Source organism: Callorhinchus milii, unplaced genomic scaffold (genome assembly GCF_018977255.1).
Source record: "Callorhinchus milii isolate IMCB2004 unplaced genomic scaffold, IMCB_Cmil_1.0 Scaffold224, whole genome shotgun sequence".
NCBI classification, from domain to species: Eukaryota; Metazoa; Chordata; class Chondrichthyes; order Chimaeriformes; family Callorhinchidae; genus Callorhinchus; species Callorhinchus milii.
The window spans coordinates 3,190-14,980 of NW_024704965.1; the positions used below are offsets into that span (position 1 = coordinate 3,190).

General features: G+C 39.9%; 2 non-coding genes across 2 annotated transcripts; both read left to right on the forward strand.

Moving 5' to 3' along the window:
* Nucleotides 1-849: 849 nt before the first annotated feature.
* trnan-guu lies at nucleotides 850-923 on the forward strand. The gene has a single exon. It is a non-coding gene; the product is annotated as a tRNA-Asn (tRNA).
* Nucleotides 924-2,474: 1,551 nt separating this feature from the next.
* trnas-aga lies at nucleotides 2,475-2,557 on the forward strand. The gene has a single exon. It is a non-coding gene; the product is annotated as a tRNA-Ser (tRNA).
* The last annotated feature ends 9,234 nt before the right edge of the window (nucleotides 2,558-11,791 follow it).

The window sequence follows — 11,791 nt, forward strand, 5'->3', positions numbered from 1 at the left end:
TTACATGTGTTTTGCAGACAAGGACAAACATGGAATATCGTGGCCGAGTGATCTAAGGCGCCGGATTTAATTTCCAGTCTGTTTGGGGAACGTGGCTTTGAAACCCAACGCTATCAAACGTTCATGATCTTGTTTTCTTTTACATCGACCGCGTCCGATGTGTTTTCTGACGAGAATCAGCTATTTACAGAGGTACCAAGATGTTTCCATCTTCCAATGATTGACCAGCAGCCAACTTTTTCTGTCCAAGAGGCAATAACCTGAGACATTGGTAGTATCAATGCCTGTTCGATCAGTTTGATTCCATCATAACTTATCTTTACTTCTCCAGCTTTCGCAATTCATTTCATTGTCAAGAGGCAAATAGCTTCCGACAAGTCAGAAAAATTATAAAACTGTTCCCACTCATCATGAACCATGAGGAACGTTTTGCAATATTTCGAAAAAAACACAGGAACTAATAACAAATTCAATTTCGCTGTACGTCTTTATAAAACATTCCAGCTCAGCGTGAAAAAATAATATACCATCCAGCATCTCTTATATTTCTGACTGATTTCAAACTATTCTCCAAAAACGTTCTTCAAAAATTAGTTGCTGAGTTGTTCCAAATCAAGTTTTAAGGGCATGTGTATTTCACCTGAATGTCTGTTGTGTGAGAACAAGATGCTGAGGAGCAAAGAATCCCACATCACACATTGGTCAGTGTTTCCATCTATTTTTATTCAGATTTCACTTTCTAAATAACTAACTTACATATGTTGTCATTTTCTGTCAATCCAGAGTTTGCCCGTGACAACAATTATGTCAATATAAAGCTGTATTTTTCTTGCAAAGCGGTGTGTAGAAGTCTCTGTGGCGCAATGGGTTCGCGCGTTCGGCTGTTAACCGAAAGGTTGGTGGTTGGAGCCCACCCAGGGACTGTCCTCTTCTGGAAGATACATATTATTCTTCACGTTTGCTTCGCATTTTAAATAATACCATGAACTCTATCAGTGAAACTCGCGACCTACTCGACTCAAATAATCCACAACCTCAGCCTTTGATACGCTGAGAGGCCGGAGCTCACCAACTAGTAAGGCTACAAATTCAGTTAGAAATCGATACAAAAGAAAAATCACAAATCCACTCCACTCTTATTGACACATGATGCACAAATATTGTGTGCACAGTCATTGCTGATCATATTATATACGAGATGATAATTGATCTTAAATGTTGGATTAACATTTTCTATAATAAAGTTCAGATTGTCTCCATTATGCACCTCGTTAAAATATAAAACATTCTGTGTTACAGAAGTAAGTGAATACACGTCCAGATCAGCAGCGTTGATTCTAAGAAATAATTGCAGACCGCTTCTTGTACTTGTGAGTAACTGCACTGCAATTTGAGGCAACTGTACAGCCCTGATCGTATAGTGGTCAGTATTCTGCGTTGTGAACGCAGCAACCTCGGTTCGAATCCGAGTCACGGCAATCGCCATCGCTTTTCCTTTTAACATACTTTTGAAATGTTTTAAAATAATCTGAGTGCAGAATTAATCATAATCTGAAATTTCTCTGTTTGCGTTTAATCAATAATAGTAATAATAATAATAATGCTTTGATAGAGCGCCTTATCTTGTCGACGAGACGTCTCCAGCCGATTTGCAGGACATACATTATCTGTAAAATGTCAATGCTAAATATTCACTTGTATTCGCAGCTGGTAATACTAGATTATCTGAACTGCTATCTCCTTCGGTGATAAAAAAATTGAGGCTGGCTATCAACATCTCAGCTATTCGGCGATCATAATTCTTCACTCACCCCACTTCAACCATACAATATCATAACAGATGTGGATCACATTTTTTGAAAGATAAATATTGTAATTGGTGACCTACAATGAAATATTCTGTTCATCAGCGTAGCGTCAGAAACGCATCATCATGATTATTGCAAGTTGGAGCCTTCTAACCATCCTGACGATAAAAGCGAATTCCTGTGTTTAGAACGGAGTTTACCAGGTTTACCAGGAAACACAGACTGTTTACCAGTGAGTATTTGGAACACGTAAAGAAAAGGATTGCTGACTGCAGAGTATGACGGAGAAACTGCTGGATGAAAACCAGCTAAAACCGCAACCCTGACAAATGAATCCACCATGTTTGAGCGTACAAAGTTAACTTGTTATCTTGTGCCCAAACATTGTGCCCAAAATTTTTGCCAGGATAAATTTGGACATTCGAGTCACGGCTATTTGTTGCGCGGCAAATTGGTGCAGAGGTTCTGCGGAAATACATTTTCACAACACAGGTCAGTTAATAAGAAATCTTCTGAACGTCTTGGAGTTGTCTCGACAATGTAATAACATACTGTCGCACTATCTGAAATGCAAGGAATCAAATCAAATGACGATTATTATCAGGACAAAGTTTATCAAGGTATCAGGAGCAGCACGTTTTGCTTCAAATCAATTCCTATTTGTCTGTAGTCGTGGCCGAGTGGTTAAGGCGATGGATTAGAAATCCATTGGGAAACTTCCCGCGCAGGTTCGAATCCTGCCGACTACGAATATTGCTCCCTGTTACTATAATTGTGCCACTGAATGTAGGAATGTTTCCACATTTATATCAATTGTGAGTTCTACAAACCTGTGGAAGACAAGTGGCTCAGACTTGTCCAACTGAGAGTTTACCTCCCTGAAATGATTACTTGATAATATTATCAGTGAAAATTATTTTAGATCAGCACATCAGAAGTGACTCGTTGACCGTAAACCATTTGCACAAGTTATTGACAAAGCGTGTTCTGAATCATTTTTATTGTTTATTTCTTATATAACTCATCAGCATCTCAAACTAGAACAAGGATACGATTCTGGAAGGTAAAGATGGCAGCTGCGGTTTTGTAGCGTTGAGCTCTCTTTGTTGTTCGAAGGAAGACAGAAATATAAAAGCGCAATTGTTTTCGAAATAATTTAACACTTTTTGTTTCAAACTGAGAAAACACAGCTATGGTATGACGTTACTTTTCGTTGGTAAAATTTATAATTGAGTGGATGAGAGTGTCCGCTTCATTGTGTTTCGTTTGTACGTTAACCAAGACATGGACCTCGAGTCAGACACGTTACCGTTCCGCCACGATGGTGGCTGATTACTTCACACCACAGGCTGGTTTGCACAGCAGGAAAGAAAAGCAGAATAACAAAAGATTTTTATTAAAAAAATAAATTACTGAGAAATCTTCCAATTGATCAAATTAAATCATTTACTTTGGCGATGCAGTGTATAAACCCTGGAAAATATTATGTCTCTCGCCAACGGAAAATTTTCTGTGAATACAGCTTACTTACACATTCGTGATTTAACAGAGACCTACGTGGCTTGAGCGATATAATTCCAAATTATTAAATGTGAAAGAGAAATGGAGGCGACGATATCGAAATTGCGAATTCAAAATGCTCATGGTTCCTTCTAGATTTCCGCCTTTCTTGATGGTAGTAGAAAACGAGATGACAAAATAATATTGAGCACCATAACTGGAAGTAGTATTTCATTCGGTACTGTCATTTCTGAGCATACCGTGGACTACGTGGCCTAATGGATAAGGCGTCTGACTTCGGTGAACTTGAAGGCAATCATAAGATTACAGGTTCGATTCCTACCGTGGTCTTTTGGCACAAATGTTTTTCTTATGATAAATGCATATTGTAAAGTAGTAATTGTGTTATCTTTGACATACGTGCTCGTGGAATCCTGTAGCTCAGTGGTTAGAGCACTCGCATTGCAAGCGAGAGACCTGAGTTCAATTCCAGGCAGAGGGCGAAACCTTGGGCAAGTTTCCTTACTCCACAAACCTAATAATAATCCCCACACAACCAAAAACAATAATAAATTGGTCATTTTTAATCTACGATTTTTTTGTGGGACAATGCTGGGCGCAATTGGCTGCCTATCGCTGTGACTAAGAATGGCGGAGATGGAGTTAAAAACACATAAAGAAAGATGCAAATTTAGACCAGTTGGATTGTGTCGATGGACAGCGCACTTCCCAGTCGATTAGATACCGATTCTACTCTATCTATAATCTCAGTTGTAAGGATAAATTGATATGTTTGCTTTACTTAATAAAACTGGACTATTGCACCATAGTTTTTGACGACTCCCTCCAAATCTCTTAGAAATGGGTGAGCCAGCCTGTAGGAGGCAGTGTAATTGACGTGGGTTAACTAAGAAAGTGATACAGATAGATTTCGAAAAGCAAGCTTTGTGAACTAATCGATCCGGAAGGAGGAACTGTACTGCAAGATTGCGTGGTGAGAGTTGAGACTCTGCTGTGGAGTCCTGTAGCTCAGTCGTTAGATCACTCCCTTTGCAAGCGAGAGACCTGAGTTCAATTCCAGGCAGGACGAAACCTTGGGCAAGTTTCCTTACTCCAAAAACCTAATAATAATCCCCCCACAACCAAAAACAATAATAAATCGGTCATTTCTAATCTAAGATTTTTTTGTGGGACATTGCTGTGCGCAATTGTCTGCCGCGTTCGCCCACAAATATACAGTCAATTCACTTTACAGTGGTTCTGTGAAGCGCTTTGGGTCGTCCTCCCGAGGTGAAAAGCGCTATATCAAATGCAAGGATTATTATTATTATTTCTGTACGACAAATCAGCTGGAGGGTGTTGCTTACAACAAAAACAACTTGGATTCATTCTGCGCAATCCGCGCCGGACGGCGTCTGAGAGCGTTTACACCACCAGCGTTGCTGCTATGTGGTGCTAATAACTCCATTGTCGGGGATGAGCTCACATTTATGGTCACAAATTCCGTTTAATAATTGCATTTTTTTTTCATTTTTGAAATTTAGGAAAATGTATTCTCGAGTCACAAGTTTTTGAAGCGAAAATATAACCGCAGTCACAGAAAAAATTATTTGCAAAAATCCTTGGATTTTTACCAAAGATTGTGTTGAGCATTTAAAGGATATATTACGTAGTTACTTCCCCTCCGCCACTTGAACACTGCTCCGTTACACTGATGTAGGACCATAACAGTGCTGGCAATAATAATAATAATATTACATATAAAATACATATAATAACGTCCTGTCAATAAATGTAAAGTTTAAATTGAAATCCTCTGACGATTTACTTCCTTCACCAAATGAGATTCTGTCACATATTATTCCAACTCACCACAAGCTCTCTGCTGGTCGGATGCTTCTTAGCTACAAAACAGCCAAGTGCAGTTATGCATAAGGAATAGGCAACTTCTGCTAATGGTATATAATAACAACATTTGTACATTCATGTAGCTCACGTGATTTTTCAGTGAAATAGTCCTGTCCAGGGGAAGTTGCGGTCTCTCCAAAGTCGTCACTCTCTACCTGATGGCCATTGCAGCGGCGGATCTAATGGCTATCATCAATGATATGATACTGAATAGCATTAATCATATGTATTTACATTTCAGCTTCTTGTATTACACTCCTGTATGTAAGTTACGAACTGTTCTGCTGACGTCAGCCACTCGATATTCTATATGGCTAACAGTCGCCTTCACCTTTGATCGCTATGTCGCCATTTGTTGTCAGAAAATAAGAAACATATATTCATCTGTAAGAATTGCCAGTTTGGTTATAACAACGGTATGTGTGCTCAGCTGTGCGCAATGCATTCCACTGCATTTTATTTTGGTTCCTCTGCTCATACTTAATAATATACCGAAACACTGCTGTACAAAACCAATTTATCGCACTTCAGCATACTGGCGAGTGTACGAATGTTTGATAGTTGTGTTTCATCAGGCACTTTTATCAAGTCCCGTTATCTTTGTCAACGGTTTGACTGTTAGACACATTTTAGTAGCCATCAGAGCTCGCGAGCGAATCTGGGGTGACAGCAAGAGTAATAAACAGAAAGTCCCGAAATGGGGAAACGGAGAAAGCTCATCGTTTTGCAATATCTGGCACTTTTTTTACTTTGTGGATGACAAATGTTGTCTACATGTTAAAATGGTCAGCTGCAAAGTATCACTTTGAAAAGAAAGAACATAACATTCAGTATATCATCAACAGGCTTGATTCATCCTTCAGCTTTTGAGCTCCTGCACAAACACTTGCATCTATATGGTGACTCAGGGCAAGTTTAGAGAGGAAATGAACACGATTGTTAAATACCCATTTGCTCTGTTACTTCAATTGTTTAAATAATAACATAGTATTTAGACTGATTAGTTTAAATCGTTGCTACAATACAACCATCGAATACCCTTGCACTGATGTTATTCAAGTTCTAGCAATATATTCGACATTGAAAAAACAGAGATCATGTTCACGAGGTGTAGTTTTTTATGATGAGAGCTTTGAGATGCAATTATAAACGTTATCGCATAGGATGCATTCTCAAATAAAATTCAGCTGTGGAAGTCTCCTTCGTTTTAAATGGTAAAGTAAACGTATTATTCACTTCCATCTTAGCATCCGAGTAGAAGATTTTTCCTAAGAAAATGTCCAACCAATGTTGAATAACTATTATGTAGTATTGTATTCATCACCATTAAACCCGTTCCCACCATCTCCATTTTCTCGTTTCATTTGAGATTCATTGCTCATAGAGTGCGATTGTTTCCTTATGAAATTTGAGCAATGAACTTTCAGTCTGGAAGCCATAGTTATACATGTCAGGCTCGTTGTCTGAGAACAACAGGTTCATGCAGCTTTTAATAAGAAACTAAATGCCAACAAAATTGAATACTGTCGGTAATGAGAACTTGTTATTGATGATGTAATAAATACATTATTAATATTGATATATAATCATTATGTACAATCGCTGACCATAACCAGCCTCGCTCAGCTGATAAACGGTCTACAAACGTAACCCCACTGTCATGAACTTGAAATAACCTTTGAAATTTCCACTTTGATTTTATCAATAAATTCAGTTGTATAGTGTAATTGCCATTACTCTCGAATTTGAATCCATTTACAAAATCTGTATGGCACCTTCACTTGTTCATATTTTGCAACCGTCCAACAACTGAGTATTTCACAAGACACAGAAGCAATTTTGCAGAGAATGTACTTGGTAGTTCAACGAGCCTCACTCATCCTCCCGAAGTGAAAGGTGTTATATATAGATTTGATTTTGCATTGCGTTTGATTGATCAGCAAGTTCCATTCATGTTATAGTATCATTGTCTTACCTGACGTAACAGATTTCAGTTTCCAAACTGAGCGAAGTCAAGTTTCCATTTTAGACAGTAAAATGTAAATTTTGAAATGCTTTCACTCTCACAGATAAGTGGGAGGTTTACAAAAAGGCCTAGAATATTTTCTCATTTTTAATCTATTTTGAAACTAGTTTGTCAGTGAATCGCTAATTTGCCTTCTCATAAACAAGAGGCGTATTTTTGTATCTCCACGATTTAGGGACGTTCTATTGCACTGCCCAGAAATACACAGATTGGCAGACAGTCGCTAAATATGCGTCCTCCAAACTCTTAATCGTAGATTCGACTCAATGTTCAGCTCGTAATTTTAACTATCTTCACGTGTGACATTTATAACGCCAAATATCATCTTCGTATCGTGCACTTCTTGTAAAAATTGCCAGTAGCACAAATGTAGCGAGAGAAGATAACAGAAACAATCGGTGCTATTCTGGTGCTGCCAAAAGTTGGTTCGTCGCATCTCCTGGACTGGCCTCAACCACGCGGTTTGCTGTCTGCGACACTACACCGCGAGGGACGCTACTTAATTTTTTTTTTGATGAACCTGCCGTACTGAGAATGGCTTTGAACGAAAGGCCACCTCTGTAGGGAGGAGCAGCCTGGTGGGTTGAGATGTAAAATGTCTCAAAAAATTCGAGGCTGATGCTTTGGAGGGATTTATTATTGAGGATCGAACGATAATCTTTAACTATTTTGTGGAATGGGGAGCCAGTGTTAGTGAGTAAGCACTGTAATGCAAATTGACTATGCAGTGCGTGGGCAGAGGCAACAGGCCATTCTGAGCAGCAGTGTCCCAAAAACAGTCATGGATTGAATGATCAAATTAGATTGTTTTATTTTGAAGGAATTAGAAGCGCGATCTGCTGATCGACTAACAACTTGGTTCCCACTTACTGCTTGATAAACAGACGCGTGTGGATTAAGGAAACTGTTAAGACGGATAAGAAGGTAAACATATCAGATGCATGAAAATGTTATCAATATAAAATGTGTTAGGGTTATTGATAAAACTGATTTTTCCCTTCTATGTTGATCCATACGTTTAGTTGTTGATTGCGGAGAATCAGCATGATGTCGACGTACCAATATAGTACTCTCAAATGATTCAAGTTGGAGGTTATCAGCAACGAATCATGATAATAATCAGACAGAATCACAAAAGAAGCAATTAGAAGGAATAGAGGAAAATTTCGCAGTTGCTGAGTTTGTGAGTCGACAACAATTTCACTGAAAAGTGGAAAAATAAAAGGTTTTGGTTCAGCAGAGTCGTGGCAAATCTATCGTTTCTGAATACATATCACAATTTCACTGAAGGAGCAACACAACAACCGCTGAGGAGAGCAGGCACTTCTGTTAATGTATATTCCCTTTACAGATCCACACACAGGTAATCCAGCATTCCTCTAACCATTAAAACAGGGAGAGCCGAGTGGCTTGGGACTCCTGTTCTCTGGCCAGGGACCAGACCTTTGTTTCCACCCATCTCAGCCCAGCATCAGCCAGAGCACAATAGAGGCATTGAGTTCTCTGGATCGTTTAAACAACAACGAAAAAATTGCATTTGTAAGGCAACTTTCAAGTCGGGAGTATGTCCCGAGGCTCTGGACAGACAGAACCGAATTGGCGTCAGGTTTGGGGGAGGGTGGAGGGCAAGGGGGAAACCAAGGAGATCGATAGAACGGTCGAAGAAGAGGGTGTTTAAATGGGTTTTGAAGGCAGCCAAGAAGGTGGCGAAACGGAGGGAATGCGAAATGTAGTTACGGAGGGTGGGGGCTGAGCGGCGGAAGGCATGCCCGCCAAAAGGCGAGGGTCGTGAAGCAGGCCGGAGCCCGCAAAGAGGATGGAGCGAACAGGATAGTACGGAGTTAGAAGTTCGGAGACATTGAGGTGAGCTTGAAATCCGTGGAGGGTTTTCAAAGTGAGAACCAGGATCTTGAACTGTATCCTCCATGAGCTGCGAAGCCATTGGAGCAGGGCAAGGATGGTGGTGATAGGGTCGTGGAACCTAGTGCGCAAGATGACACGAGTGCACATTTCTGGATGATCTGCATCCCTCGGAGTGAACAGTTGGGCATGTCGACAAGCAAGGAGTTTGCACAGTCGAACCTCGAAGTAATGAAAGCATGACTGGTATACAGGATTAGCGGAGAGTTAATCCCAAGGGAAAACAAATGAGCTTCAGACCAAAACTACACACATTTAAGGAGATTGCAGTAATTCCAGAGATATTGGACATTCCGAGTTTGTGGACAACAATAATCCTTGCACAACCGATTTACAGAAGATATTCTAAATAATCCCTCCAAAGCCAAAAACAATAATAAATTGGTCATTTTCAATCTACGACTGTTCGTGGGACATTGCTGTGCGCAATTGGCTGCCGCGTTCGCCCACAAATATACAGTCAATTCACTTTACTGTGCGTTCTGTGAAGCGCTTTGGGACGTCCTTCCGATGTGAAAAGCGCTATAGCAAATGTAAGGATTATTATTATTATTATTATAAAGTGAATTGAGTGAATATTTTTTGAGCGTAATGCTGCAGCCAATTTTGCACAACCACGTCCCACATATAGTCCTGGATTGAGTCAGCGAAATATTATTATTTGTATCTTTAGAAGAATTATTACGCTCAGAAAAGCGATTCGCTAATCAATGAACAGCCGGGTTCCTACTTACCGGTAGGTAAATAGAAGTATGTAAAGCAACGAAACCGCCCAAAGTTTCAACGGGCTCAGGAATGGATCCCAGTTGCTCTCGCCTGCGAGCTGAGCGTTGTAACCACGAATATACAGTAATTCACATTCCAAGGAAAGGAGAGGAGAAATTACTGCAACTACGAAAGTTGACTATAGTGGAAGTTCTATTCGATTCGGCTTGTTGGGGGGAGAGAAGCTGAGCTCGATGTTCCTGTGTTCGTAAATTTTCCCTTTGTTCAGTATAAACTGAGATGAAACCTGTTGATTCAACAAATGGAAAGGGTACCGTATAACCTTGCTGAGTAGAATGAAGTGGAATCTTTTCAAAGTTAATAATTTGCTTAGGCAGAGAAATGATCAGACAGTTTTGTGATTCTTGTTAGGATAATATAGCTTAGAAGGCTGATGTCTTGATACTTAACTGAGTATGCACAATTTCACATGTAAAATATGTGTTCGTTTTATGCTTTTTATAGTTTGTACATTACCAAGGGTATTAAACTGAGAAAAATGTAATTGTTTAATTCACCAGTGATGTTGATTGAGAAACATTGTACATACTTAGGGCATGACATAAAATAATTGTTTGATGCGTGAAGAACTATGTGCAGAAAGGCACATTGACTAATATATGGAATTGGGTTAAGGGTGGCAATATTAAAAATAATAATCCTTGAATTTGATAGAGTGCCATATCACTACTTCGAGACGTCTCCAAGGGCTTCACGGAATATAGCGTAAAGTGAATTGAACATGGCAGCCAATGGCGCACACCTTCACTTGTGGATGACAGTTGGAGCGTTAAGTAGCAAAATCAGAATAAAACGGAGAGTCGATGGTTTCACAGGTTCATGCAGGTTAAAAGCTGCCCCTCCTCATGAAGAGTGATCGCTTGTTTTATATTGACACCATTATTGTATATTGTACAAACACAAACCAAAAGGGATTGAGTTGCACAAATAAATCGCGCTGAATCCAATGCCAACATTTATTAGTAAGAATATTTATTGTCAAAGCAAAGCCCCCAGTCCAACAACAAATTCATGTCGGTTTGACCCACTCCCAGGTTAAACTATTCTACTTTCTGTCTTAGACACATTGGCACTTTTATAATTGCATTTTACTTCTGAAAACTGTATCCTTTAGCACTCATTCACACATAATCTTACACTCACACAAACACATACAAACACTGGCACTCACTCAAAAATACATACAGACTGAGAGAAAAAGACTGACGCACTCACATTCAGAACATTAGAACTGGTCTCTAAAAAAATGCATTCACTCGTGGCCATATGCACACACTCAAACACACACATACACACAATCACGCAAACCTAGAAACACACAAACACAGACACAAACCAACACACACAGGCACTGCAGACAGAGAAAATATCACACACAGAGAGAATGAATCAGTCAACAACAGCAACAACTTATATTTACATATAGCGGCCTCCACGCCGGACGGCGTCTCAGAGCAATTCACATTAATGGATCCTGGGGCACAGCCAGGGAGAAGGGGAAAAAGGGAACCAAAGGCGCCGTCGAAAAGAAAGGTCTTTAGCCGAGACCTGAATGTAGGAAGAGAGGGGGNCGAGGCGAAGGGAGTGAGGCGGGATTTCCATAGCTTCGGTGAGTAGTGACTGAAGCAAAGGCCGAGGATTTTGGTGGAAAATGGGAGGCCAGAAACGGTGGAGAGAAGGCTACGGTTATTGTTGTGAAGAAAGAGAATGTCAGAGAGGTAGGGGTGTGCGGAGGAGTGGAGATATTTGAAAGCAAGAGTGGGGATCTTGAAATCTATTCTATCTCTGTCAGGCAGGCAGTACCATCTTGCAAGGACTGTGGTTATCTATTAGCGCAGTATAA